We start from the raw sequence: 14,288 nt of genomic DNA, 5'->3' as shown, positions 1-14,288 counted from the left end.
TCATGCACAAGCCTCAATTACACGTGGCACACCTTTATTTATGATGCGCATGATGCTGAAATACAAGCCCTGCTTATTTTTTACTATGATGTATTGCTTCCTTACAGGGCGCTCACGAGGCAGGACCACCAGACCAACACTTCCTAATGTTGAACCATTTGCTTTGTGAGAACTTAATGTGATCTTGACCCCGCACTCGCCAATCCATCCATCCAACCCTATTTAAACTCAGTTTGATCCTCCTCTCGTCTAGAAAACAGGAAGACTAATGGATAAATGGCGGCCATTTATCCCTTTCAACTCAACCAGAAATATAGCACTGCCAAAAATGAAAACCTTTTAACATGTGTGTCTATTAAAGGGAGACTAATTGCTGGAGAATATCCAACTATATTGGGAGGTAGTTTAGATGAAAATGTACATTGAAATGAACTAGGTATTATACAGTTGTGTGTGTAATTTAGCTTGGATTAATTAAACATATTTCAGTTACTTTAATCAGGTAACATTTTATAAAAACATGCAAAAGTTAATAAACTTCTGCGCAAAAGTCGACATGCTTTTTTTTTTTCAATCGTTTATGCGAGTCTTAATTATTCCTTTTCTAAACATTGTGACGTTGTCGTCAGAGCTCCAACCCTTTTCTTGGAGCTCAGGAACGGGAAGAGAAGGAAAGACACATATCTGTGGCAGAGCCAGGCTTTTTCTCATTGTGCCCACCCGGCATACATAAAACATGCCCTGTTGCTTCAGCAGGAGCAAAAAGGAAAACAGTGCCATCAAGTGAAATTTCTGAGGATTCCTCAAGCACCTCAGATGATGGATCTATCTTGTTCATCTATCAAAAGGTGCAGAAAATGTTGGGTAAACTTCGATTAATCCAAAATAGCCTTTTTATTCCCTTTTTCTTGTCATGGAGATGCCTGGTTAAGCTAACCTTATACAAAGAGTAATCTTTTACTATGTGAAAAACTTGCATTGCAGACTATACAATCTTTATCGCTCCTCTTGATGAGAATGTGAGGCGCATGAGCACCTCCCACTCAAGTAGACAGATGATAAGACATGTAATAAATTTGGCACTCTGCTGACTTCATGTTCAGAAAGCTGTTCGAGTTACCTCAGGAACAAAGGGAATCGTTATTACTATTTGAGCTCAGTTGCCAGGACTTGGCTGCAGCATTGATTCAAGGTTCCGGAAGTAGAAAAAAAAAAAGGAGTAGACACAGCACACCGAGTGAGTGAAACAGGCTGGAGTGATGAGTGAGAGAGAATAAAAAAGAAAGAAAGAGGGAGAGCTTAGATAATAGTAGATAATGGACAATTAAGTCAGGCTAGTAGTGCTTGCTGCAGTTAATAGCAGCTTCTGGTGCAGCAAGTCCCCGATCACCACTCAGCCATATTCGCACTGGGAATACAGGCGAAGTCAGGCTGCAGGCGACTGGGCCTCAGAAGTGTACACGCTGTATTAGCAATCTCCACACTGCCTTCATACAATGCTCAATACCAACAAAGTGTCCCAGAGTGCAAATGCAATCATTCTGCTGATGGGAAGTGCGTGGTGCCCTAACCTTGTCCATTGTTTCATGTCCTTTCACCATCAAAATAAACCCAGAAGCTGTAAATCCCTTTTAAAATGTGATATACAGCCGCTCCTGCGTGCAGACACTGAAATTACCATAATTAAACCTATATAAAAGCTAATTGCACAAATATGTGTGTGGATGTCACCGGCGTGCATCACAGGGACAATGCTCGTATGAGGGGCCTCAGAAGTGATTTAACTGCCCACCCAGCCCCCCAGTCCCTTCAAGCATCATCTAAATCTATTGATCTGTGAAACACAGACACCCAGGGGAACCAGTTCACTTAATATCATACATCTAATGATGAGATGAATAACGATTATACCATTTGGTAATTAAACGTCTTACAAACCATTTAACTGACTGTGCGTCAGGAGGGGTCGCTGGAGGTCGGAACGATTGTTTTTAATCCTTGCCTGACGCCAAAGTGGGAGACGCACGTCGGAGTTAGAGCTGGAGATTGTCGGTGGTGGCAGAAAACTGCGGCTGACACAATGGTGAAAACACATTCGTGATTTTTAGCAGCTATGGCACTAATCTGTAATGCTGTCAAGACTGGAGAAAAACAGCGTGCCGGGGGCAAAGGAAATGGGGGAAGATTGAAATAATAAAGCAAATAAAACACCGTAGCTTCCCACTGCTGCTTGCTGTTATTGATTTAGAAATCTCATTAGCTTGTGATGAGTGAGTGAGAAAAGAAGAAGACACTTTTGGGCGGGCGAACTGTAAATACAACCGGTGACATGTGTGTTTATGAACAAACACCTACCCTTTTTGCAAGAATCTGTCTGATGCATTCAAAGGTGCGTTAAGCACGTGACTTAAGAGCTGATTTACTGTCAACATTCACAACCCTAATCCCTTCTTACAGGCAATAATTACCCAGCAGTGTCACACCCGTTTGTTGTGGAGACAGTCACACTGCATGGATGTGGCTTATTTCTTTACATGTAATGTATACAGAGAGCAGAAGAACAAAGATAAGTTTTCAAGGTTGCAAATCAACCTCAGAAATGTCCAAACACTTTGCAGAATCAGCCGGTCCTTTCTCCTCAAGAGGGCTAACAATGCCTTTCTGCAGCTGACTCCAGCTCATTCACACAGCATTCACACACAGAAGGGTGTGTGTGCAGTAACCCTGGCTCCTTACTGAAGGATAGCTGGTAAACATTGTCATTCCAAAAGAGACGGGATTAGAGACCGCTCTGCCCATTGAGAGGAACAGTATTCGAAGAGAGAGCAGGAACAATAGCCAAATGGAGGACAGTATCACAAGGGTCCAATGTCTGCTGTGATGAATATGTGGGAGATTATAACCCATTCCATCATTTCCATAATGCAAAACTCTTTTTCTTCTTTGCTCGCAGACTATTCACTAAATAAATGAGAAAACTATCACCCGCGCAGAAATATTTGACAAAAGGCAGAAGTGGAGGGAGACTGAGATTTGAATGACCCCCGTGCCTTTGACAATGCAGCCGCTGTCCGGACACATTCAGAGGCAGCGGAGTGAGTAAGACCTGGTAGAGTATTTATCACTGGGCACAATGTAAATGTATTACCATGTCACCTATACCACTTTACAGCACCGAATAGAACTACAGTGAATACAAGAGACTTTTATATAATACCAGATGGAAATATGAAGGCAGGGTTCTTTTGATTTGTGGCTTTACTGCCTCACTAGCACATTTACCAAGGGATCATTTAGTGGACGCTGGTTTTAAACCTTGTAGCCACAAAGAGTCAGCGCTCCCATTTAACCAATATGCTAACTAGCCCGGCTCGTAAGTCCTTCCAACGAAAATAATTCAAATGAAACTTAATAGTTTGATTTTCTTTTCAGAGCAAGTTGCTAAAAGTTCAGAAAAATGAGAATGTTCATTGAAGAAGCTGGAGATGACTTCTGGCTGCAGAGTAAATGGCCTTTGCATTATAATGTAAGCTCTATTCACAGTTTTCTGTATTAGGCTGGCATAAGCGTCCACTTGACTGCAGATCCTTGAGTGCAACTGTTACTTTTCTAGAGAGCTCCTCAAAAAACATTAAACTTGTGAAATTCCTGAGCCATAGAAAATATCTCTCCTCACACCTCAACATCACTGACATCTTTTCGGCCGTCCACTTGATGCATGTGTGCGTCTCCGCGTGAGTGTCAGTGGAAGAGAGGAATTCTCTTCAAGGCCACATGCACACGCACGGGTGTGCATCATGTGCTTGATCGCTGCAGTCTATTCCAGAGATCTCTCCCATGGTAGCCTAGTTTATTTACTTTATCTGCAATATAATGCTTCAGTGAACATTAGCGACTTTGAGAAACAAGTTTCAATCAGTCATCGAGTGGCGGCGCATGCAACCCTGTGCGTGTGCTCAGCCAGGTGCAGAGAAAAAGATGGCCCTGCGTTAGACCCAAGGCCCGACAAAGAGGTCTCAGAATAACGCAAAATAGAAACGGACGGCTGGAGTAGAGGCAGAGGGGAAACAAAAGAAGAGTAGAAAAGGAAAAACAGGGAAGAAAGCCAGAGAAAATAAAAGTGTACAGGACAGCAGACAGGAGAACTGAGGGGAAAAGGTGGTGGTGGATTTGGAAAAAAACGAGAGTGGAGCTAAATAAAAAGTGATATTGTTTCGAGAGACGAGGTGAAAGAGCAAGACAGACGAAGGGAATGGTGGAAGGAGACAGAGACGGAGTTAAAGAGAACGCACGGGAGAGAGGAAGAGAAAAAGAAAAAGCAGGGAGACAAGATGTTCTCCCCGGGTAGAACGGAGCAGGTCTTGTCCAATAAACACAGGTGAGCAGCTCGACAGGCCAGGACCACCGAGCTGACTGACAGCTGAGAGCTCTCACTGACCGCCAGCTTTATGTTACATGACATGAGGAGTGCAACTCAACTGACAGAGAGAAAGCGCCTGCACCTCTCAGAGTGCGGGAGGGAGAGCGTGAGCAGCACCCATCCTCACACAAGTGCACGGCTGTTTAAAGCAGCCTCCACGCAGCGTGGCCGCAAAGTTGCAAAGACACAACTATCCACTTTCACGCGTGCAGACAGGAGAAGAGTTTTCCTTCACAGGTGAGCAGAAGAAGGAAACACACTGGTGCTTCGGTTAGTTAGTGGGAGAAAGCGGGGAGTCGCAGGCTGTGGGGGTGGGATGTTCGCTGTGTGCCGACTGAATCTTTTCCACATGACGGGCCTCGGGCTGTTTTTGTCAACTGCACTCTTGAGCAGCAAGGAGTCAGGTAGTGTGACCACATGATTGCCCAAGAGGCACCGTGGTGAGGGGGGGAGAGACGGGGAGAGGGAGCGAGTGAAAAGGAAGCGAAGGGCAGAGAGAAAAAAGGGGGAGAGGGATCGGGGGCCGGGGACAGGACCGATGCAGCACGCATGATGAGGTGTAATCACAAACCCCATTCAGAGTGCAGTGGAGTTTGTCAACATACACACATTCACATTCCACTGTCTGTCAGCTCTATGACCCAAATCGAGCATGCTGAGAGAAGTGTGTGCTTTTCCACACACATGAATACTTTTTGGCCATTTTGCCTCCAACCAGGTAGTAACACTTGCACCGTCTGAGCTTGTGGTTTGTGGCGAGGAAGCCGGATTCCAAGCTGTTGTAGGACTCAGCTGCCACCGGTATCCCTTTTCAAGCTGCGATCAAATGATCACCATGAACAAAGGACCGGGCTTGTTGCCTCTGGAGTGAAAGCGTTTTGCAGTGGCTGTGACCGCGTGGTTTGATTTCAAAACTTTTACTTTAAGGCAGAAAAAAGCGCACCCCAGCATCAGAGAGACCCGTCTCATATAGGAGTCTCAGCAACACGGATTTAAAAATGATAAAAGTGTCATTTTTATGAAAACAATCAATGACGACATGCAGTTTTTAGACACTTAAGTGATTAAAAATGCACACGCAAACACATATGAAGCGTCAAACAGTTTGAATTCTACATTCAAACATGCATGTAATAAGATGAGATGACCTTCTGTCATTTTACATTTACATAAACCTTCTTTATTTTGGATAAGTAATGCAAGACAGGCCTAAATCCCACTGTCATCATTTCCTCTGAGGCTGATAGAAAAGGAAAAACAGGGATGTATTTCCTAGAAATCCATTTTTTTCTGTGGCTCCCGCACAGCATGACACAATATTGTATTATGCTTGCATTTTCAAAATGTCCCAAATGTTAAGAATTCTGCGTCAACTTGTTGGCAACTCGGCGCATGTCGATATACTGACACAGCGTGGAAGCCCGGAGATAAACAGAATTCATCAGTGGGTTAAATCACTGTATATTTAGCTTTGTGTCATGATGACGATATCCCTATAAAACACTGTACTCTGAAGGGCTAACATAAACTTTGGACTACGTGTGCAGGCTGAAAAATGAGGCTCCGTGACAGGTTGGTGATAACACACAAGTTCAATCTGTCAAGACAATCAGCGTTTAGACCTTGGGAGAAGAATGTGTGACTGTGTGCGACTGATTCAGTGGACGCCATCACCTGCGAGAGAAGCCACTCGTAATTCTTCCCACCTGAAAGAGGGAGTTCAACCTCATGTCAGGCCTCTCTGATGTCATGCCTGCCTCAGGTTGGGTTTCACAATAATCTCAGGCTCTTGGAGAGATGCCATCCAGCCCAGCTTCCGCACCCGACATTTCTCCAATTAACTTGAAGGGAAAGAATAACACGAGAAACACTACACCCCTACTCGTTTTTTAGAAATTAAGCTAGGGCTTGCAGGGTGTTTGCAATCACTCATTTCCAGAGAATCAGTCATCTCTAATATGAGGTGCGCACACACAGGACTGTTGGAGGGGCTCCAAAGTATGCTGAGGCCACCTATGCTGAGGGCAAATGAACCTCTTCTTTCTTTCTGTTGAAATTTTCAAAAGCAATATATTCTTCCTCAAAATAGAATGGAGACGTGGCCCTTTAAAAACAGCTGGAAGAAAGATAAGAGTGAAAAAGAAAGAGACAGGAGACAGCCACGAGGATCAATAGACTCAATGAGTCTCTTTATCTTCTCTTAAGTAATGATGGCAACACTCGTTTTGAGCCTCCTCGCTCTTTACCTTCATTCTCATGGCAACTGCGCACTCTTCACAAACACTCTCCGTGCAATTTCTTTTCTTCCCTGCCGCTCTACCCCGCACATCCACAGCCTCGCTTGTTTTTCTACTCTGACCCTCAATCATTTCTCTTTCAGATATGTGAAAGTCAAATAGCCGACAGTTGCAAGCGAACGCTGCTGCATGAAAAGAAAAAAAAAAAGAGAGAAGGAGTCTGAAATGTTTATACTGAGCAGGAGACACGGACTGAAATCAGCCTTGTTATGGTTACGTTTTCAAACTGGATCCTAAATGGCGCTTTCTCATCAGCAAAGGTCCAAAGGAAAGAAGAAAAAAAATTGGGAATATAAATATCAGGTGTGGAAAAACACTTCCTCAAAGGAAATAAGCCAAGTACAGTTCTGGAGTGTATCTCAGAGCAGTAAAGTGCCGTATCAGAGGGATCAGTAGTGGGCAGGTCACTGGTCCAACCACTTTGCTCACAGCACGACACTATCAGATCCCAAACCAAACTTCATTAAGTTGGAAAATGGAAACTTGGGAAGTTCCAAAACTTCCAACGCCTTCCCCTCCCTTTCGCCTGAGAGTGAAGACAAAACAGCGGCCCGCAGGGAGAGAAGGGCACATGGAGAATGGCAGCGGATCCTTGGGACAGAGAGCAGGGAGAGTAAACCTTTGATGAGTAAGACTTTTTTGTTAAGCGATGGGGCTTAACTTTAAAATATTCTGGGTGGCAGTGAATGGGGGATTGACCAAGGGCCCTGATCTCAGCCACACACTGGGGGCACTGGGGTTAATGGTGGATAAAGATTAGAAAAAAAAGAAAAAAGTGGAGGGAGGGGGGTTGCTTTCCCTGATTTCCATCCACGCCCCACCCTGCAGTTTTAACCTTCTCCTCCAGTCCCAAGCCAGCTACACAATAGAAGCTACCAATGGGGAATGATCCAAGTCCCTTTGATTTCTGCCTCTACCCCCTCGACTGCTCTAAGTGCCCAGGGTAAAGACCCGTGGAGGGTTCCCCTGTTTGCCCACTCACAGGGATGACGGTTAGCAGGCTCACAGAAACCATCTGGGGATTGAAAGTGAAATGACAAGAGGTCTCTGATCTATGACAAGAAATCAATTTCAAACTGGAAATGTGAGCAGAGGGGCGGCTCAGTCCGAACCGCAGCTCCTTTAAAGCAGCAAAAGATTTGCTTAATTGCTGTAGATTTCTTTTTAATAATATAAGTATATATGTCTACACCGCAGCTCTTGCTTGCAGTGTTGCACTTTCTCGCAGTGATTAGAAGAGCTTCATTAGGCCAGCAGATATGCAGTGAGACTTCATCTTTGAAGATTTAACTGAGAACGAGAGAAATTACCAACGGCTATCTGAACTTCTTTTAGGTGGAAAAGGAAATCTGGACTCGGTTGGGGAGGTCGACTTCGTTTTACAGCCAAGTTGCTCAGGACCTTTGCCTCATATGTCCCATATGTCCTCAGCATATGTTTCATCTGAGAAGCCACAGGTTCTTTACAGTGAAGGAAAACCTAAAACAACCCAACGGTCCCTGAAGTGGTCATGGATCCGTGGCAAACCGTAAACAATTTTCTGCTTCAATCATAAAATCATCTAAATTAAGCCGTTTTGCTATTTTTTTCTCAAACTTCAGGCCTATCTTAATAGCTTAATACTTTTATCATTAAGAAAACATTCCTGCACTAACTGCTCACTAACCAAAAGCACATGAAACATTAACTGCAGAAAATCCTTCCATTCAAAAAATTCACACACACTCACACACACTTCTCCAAAGACCAAAAGTTTGATTCCTCAGGCCACGGTTCCTTCTTTTACTCAATTTCTTCTCAGCATCTCTCTTTCTTGGTCTTGGAAACAAGAATCTATGTGTCTGCGATCCTGTTGTACGGATGCCTGAGTATTTCTCTTGGATTGATTTAACACAACGATCAATATTAGGCATGTTAAAGGCTTAACAGATTACTCAGAAGAAGAATTTTTCTCCAAACTGTCAAAACACCGTCTTGAATCGTGAACTTGGGAAAAACAAACTATGTTTCATCGTGTCCTGCAGTGTCGATGAGTATCTGAATGTAGGACATCTCAACCAATGAAGAAGTAACAGAAATTTCACAGTTTTAAGTGTTTGTCATTGAGTTTGGAGCAAGAATAGAACTGAGTATCTTAGTATCCGAAACTAGTGCATTTGCATGAATCTCATTTTTCTAAATAATACCTTTCAATTAAATGGTAATGGTTCTTCATTATGACTGGAGCTACCCACCATGGATTTTGATACTCCAAATTTGAGATTTCTTGCCATATACTTTGAACCAATTTCTTTCTTTTCTTACCATCTCTGCTTTTCTTAATGAGTTGACACTAATGCCTTTTAGACCATGTAATTAGGATCCACACAGGATTATTCAACGATAAGTGAACTTTACTTAGTTTCAGTAAAGCCGAACCCCATCAACAGTTAGAACTGATGCGCCTCGTTACAATGGCTATACTAACCTGGGAGCCGACACAACATCAGGTATGCAAAAAGTCAAAGAAAACAGCTTCCACTCACCACTTTGTACTTCACACGGAGGGTCGTCTGCTTCTTTCTACCAACGCAGAGTGTGCATATTTCATCCTAAAGAGAAAAATGGGAAAATAGATGTCTGGCCTGGAACACGAGCAGTGCATTGCCTTTGAAGAAGCTACCTTTGCTTTGTGGTGCATCAGTGTTATCAGGATAGAGTAATACACAAGAGCTAAATTAACCCCTGTTCAGTTCTGCAACAAATCTTAATCAAGACATCAACTAAATAAATACAAAACATGAATTCTGAGCTTGACCACACTTGCCAGCGACAGTGCATATCATAACTTCTAAGTGAGAGTAGATTGAAAATCCTTGGGGTGTGAAAACCAAACAGGCACAACTGAAAGGTTGCCCAGTGGAGGGGGAATTCTATCAAGGTGGACAAGATGAAGATTTGTTACATTTGAGGTGGAATGGGAACCCTGTGACCCCCACCAGCCACTACAATCAGCCAAAGCAAAGGGCTCTGACGGTGCAGCAACACCACCGAGCAGAGCTGCCGAGTTGATCAACTATTCTCATCTCATCGTATGTGAACTAAATAAGACACGGCTTTAAAAGGGGGATAAACTGTGGGTTACTGCTAATCTCGATACTGATTGTTGAAAACACAAAGTTAAAGCTACTCTAATCCCTCTCCAGGTTAAGGCTTCTGTGACATGAAGGAACCGCGTTCAGACACTCACCCTGAGGGAGAAAACTTGCTGTTGTTGTTGTCCGTCACAGTGGGGGGGTGGGGGTCCGGCGATGTCAGCTCGCTGAAACGGGAGACGACAAAATGTATGCCATTAGTCCAAATCCACCTCATGACACGTTGACTTTTTCCTTTGGCACGATCGTTGCTGTTACAGACAAGTGTGGACTGGATGGTGAGTTGCATAACTATTTTCTGTATGGTGTGTAGGTGAAAGCAATAAACTTTGAAACAACAAAGTGCACCTGGATTTTACTGTGAAGCCTGAGAGAGAGTGTGTAAGTGTGTGGGAGTGTGTGAGTGCATGCACCGACAGGCAACGCACAGTACAGTACAAGCACAACACCGCCCCCACCCTCCACACACGCTGCTCACTCCAAAGTGAAAAGGTGCAGTGCCTGGAAGGCTCAAGCTCTCAGCGCCAAGTAAATCACACCGTTAACCTGACACCATTGATTTCTCATGCAGCCCTATTCAGCCGTCGACATCACAGCACACATGTTAGAGACCATTAGTATTGATGATTTTTTGTGTTAATCACACAACTGCAGCGACAGTGTACAATAGCACAACTGCAGCTACTGATTACTCTGGACACTTTTACTGCATATGCATCACATTCAGAGGAAAAGCCCAAGTCTCTCAGAGGGTGATGGAGGCCCGCTCCTGCTGCTGGGGGCATGAGGGGCAACGAAATGGCCTGGATGTGCGTCTCTGAGCCGTGTGTGTGTGTGTGTGTGTGTGTGTGTGTGTCTTTGTTTTTTTTTTTTCCTCCCTCTTTTATTCTCCCAGAATTCCAATGACCCCTACAGGCAACCAGCGGCTGCTGAATCCTGAGGAATGTGCTCTCTGAACTGTACAAAAAGCCTTCAGCTCAAAGAGCACAGCTGAAAAAAAAACATGCCAACTGCTATAATTTTTCACAGTTGTGAGTTGGAGGAAAATGTTGCACAGATTGCAGAGCAACATTTACCGAGGAGTGGGTAAGAGGGCTCGAGGTGGGGGTGCACCAACCAGCATGTGGAAAACAAAGTTTCACAATCAAATCATTCTTTTCTAGCTAACAGCCTACCTGAATTGGATGAATTAACATCTCAGCAATGAACAAACTGTTTAACTATCTTTAAATAAAACCACTTTAAATAAATGATTTGCTCCTGTGTAGACTTCCACACATCTGGGCTGTGGAGACGTCATATTTTATTCACCAGAAAAGCACAGAAAATCATGCTATTAGTCTGTATGACCTCCAATTTGTGGGGATTTACAAATACCACACATGACTTTATGCCAAATATAAAACCATTGGTAAATTCTATCAACTTATAAATGTGGCAAATGCTTCAAAGTATTCATGAAGGCCTAATAACGCTATAGGCTGATATTTACATAAAGCGCCCGCGCACTAAGTCAAGATAAACTATTTAAGACCCAGGCCACAAATACCTCCACACTGCGGAAAAAGGAGAGTCCTGCCATGAAAGAGGACATTATGCTAACAAGTCAGATTACTGTACACAATAACTTTATCTTAAAAGTAAATACCATCCTCTGTGTTGGAAAGGGGGGGTGGGGTGTTATGGAAAGTCACTCGCAATATTTCTGTGGGGACCAAACGCTCCTTATCAGCGTTAGTCGAGCAATTCAGGCCTGCCCGAAGAAAGATGAGTCTTCAAACTCATTCTATTCATGGTCAGACGTGTAATTACCCTCTGCTCACAGTCTAGACGTAACCGCTTTCACAGTATTTAAGACCCCCTATGCAACGCACGGACGCCGGCTCCTACCACCGAGCCCTGCACGTTAAATCTGTGGGCAGATAAATTAGCGAAGAATGCAATAAAATAGACACAATGAGAGGAACTTTATCCTCCCCGCTGCTAAATGAGATTTCTTTGAAATGCAGATCAGTGGCTCTAGATTAGTGAATTTTAGCTGCTGTCAACATCATAACAAAATACAAATGCGATTGTTCGCTCCTGCCTTATCTCCTTGCTTCCATCTGCTGGCTGGTTATTTACTCCCCCCTGATTTACTATGCAGATCTAAATAAGTCGCATCAAAAGGAGGGCTTACTGCACAATGCCTTCTTAAGCTTCTACATCAAGGTATTTGAAAAACCGGTAGTCACATGAAAAGGCTGCCCATCAAAGGCACATCTCTAATGAACTCTCCCATATCAGAGGGGGTTTGTGGGGCCTGGCTTTAATGCCTTCTATGTGGTGAGAGAGGAACAGACCAGCAAGCCAGACCCACCACACCATGGCAGAAGAGGGAGGAGGAAGAGGAGGGGGAGGACATGGAGGGGGAGAAGAAAGAAAAGACAGGAGGAGGAGGAAGGCCTCAGTTATCAGATGAGATTAACTCAGCACTAGGACTAGACCTGGGTCTTTCCATCCATCCAGCCTTAAGGTCTACGAGGAAAGCACTTGATGAAAAACTTCAAGATTAGAACAACTTAGAATGGATTAAAATGGCCACAGGTTAGTTTTACTGGATCACTAGGAAATAAAACTGGACAGAGAACAGAAACCTGTTCTCTGTCCTTCTCATTCTTCCCAGGAACTACAAACAGCTCCAGCAGTCTCAAACAGAGCTTTTGCATTACGCTCCGGCAATAACCTTTAATTTCATGGTGTATTTGTTGCATTCAGCACACAGGATGGATTACAACCGACAATCTCCAGACTTATATTGGAAAAATAAACTGCATGGAGAGATCATGATCTGTAAATCCACCGCCACCATCGTCACCACCACCTCACGTCTGGATGAAGGGGAGACCCCCACCAACGAGTGTGCAGTTTACCAGCGAACAATTAGCCCCGGAGCAAGAGCAGGCCCTGCGCTGGCACATGTGGTTAAGAGGCGAACGCTGCGGGAGAGCACCAGATGATGAAAGGATGAGGATGGGAGGAGGGAGAGGAGGGCAACAGAGGAGAGGACACTGAGTGGGTAGAGGGGTGTGGGGGGGGAGGCGCGTGGCAGGCACGCGTGTGCCAGTTTAGGCTTCTAAGCATATCCTTCGCCATTCACTTACAGATCCTCTTTCCAGAGAAGATAAAGACACATAATGAGAGAGGGAGTTAGCCGCCGCCCCAACTGCGCAACATCTTTCACCCAAATTTTGGGAATCAATCCAAATTGAGCTGTGATGTGAAGGCACCTGATGGTTGAGTCACTTTGCTACAGAAACCTAACTTCTCGTCCCTCCCCTTGCACCGCCTCAAGCACCTTTGTGCTGAGCAGCATGCCAACTGGGCCCAGTGCCAGTCGCATTTGCAACCACAAGGGAGCCCCGTCTTTTTTCCTTGCCTAATGAAATGACAAAACAACAGATTTGCATATGCAGGAACAGGTGCTGTAACAGGTTTGACTCCTCTTGACCCACGCCATGTAAAAGAGAGTAAGTGAAGAAAAAAAATGCTTTAAAAAAAAAAAAAGTTTATGACCAACAGCTGCCTGGAGGTATTTAGGCTCTGATGGGCACTCAAGTCTGCACCATCTGCCCTGCTGCTTGCCAGAAGTGACAATCTAAATTAAAAGCTACTCATCAAATACCATAAAAATAAACCATTGTTTGGCTGGGCCCATATGTTGTGGCTATGTTATTTCATTCTCAGAGCTGCAGTGGAAGCTGAGCTTCACGGACTGTAGCTGTGATCCGGGGAAAATCCAGGAAGCCACACAGTAGGCTGTAATTACTCTCCCACCGATCTGCAGCCTTCAAACCAAAGCCCTGCGTCATCCTACAGATTATCCGAGTGCATCCAATCCACATGACAAAGAAGAAAACCTAGATGAGCCAATGTGGTGAAAATATGGCTGCTGTTTAGAGTGGGATTAGGGATCGCCATCAAGGAGCACGAGTTGGGTGTTCAGATGATGAAAGAAGATAAAAAGACTCCACCATACTGCTTGTGCTGGACAATAACCATACTTTTTTTTTTTAACATCTCCACATGAATTCCAGAAAAACAAAAAGAAATTGAGGTGGAGAGAGAGTGTGGGTGCGACAAAATCCAAAGTTAAAGAGATGCATTTCTGTAAATGTCAAACGTCTCCCCTCCACATTCTGACCATATTATGTGCTGACACAAATGGGGCATGACTTGGAGCAATCATGTAGTCCTTTACAGAAAGACACAGCAAGTGTGCAACAACCCCAGCCTCCAGACCACCAACCAACCCCCCGCTTGCATTATGCCTCCTGTTTTTATTTAGATGAGTGAGACAGAAGGAACAAACCTGAGACAGCCGTGACCCTGCGCAGTGTTGTAACTTGGTCTAAAGCTATGCCAGCAGAAGGCAGCACCATATGCCCTCAGCCCCGA

General features: G+C 44.3%; 1 protein-coding gene across 6 annotated transcripts in view; it reads right to left on the bottom strand.

Moving 5' to 3' along the window:
* Nucleotides 1-9,957, bottom strand: part of foxp2 (forkhead box P2) — a 96,158-nt gene extending 86,201 nt beyond the window's left edge. For 5 of the 6 annotated variants that reach the window (XM_075471412.1, XM_075471405.1, XM_075471409.1 and 2 more), the window contains exons 1-2: nt 9,947-9,957; nt 9,243-9,308 (exon numbers count right to left, since the gene is read on the bottom strand). The gene's annotated coding sequence lies outside the window, so the exon portion shown is untranslated. Of the gene's footprint in view, nt 1-9,242; nt 9,309-9,946 lie in introns of those variants that run through there. The other variant, XM_075471406.1, reaches the window with a different exon arrangement.
* Nucleotides 9,958-14,288: the final 4,331 nt, after the last annotated feature.

This window comes from Odontesthes bonariensis, chromosome 8 (genome assembly GCF_027942865.1).
Source record: "Odontesthes bonariensis isolate fOdoBon6 chromosome 8, fOdoBon6.hap1, whole genome shotgun sequence".
Taxonomy (NCBI): Eukaryota; Metazoa; Chordata; class Actinopteri; order Atheriniformes; family Atherinopsidae; genus Odontesthes; species Odontesthes bonariensis.
This window is presented reverse-complemented; position numbering and strand designations above follow the sequence as displayed.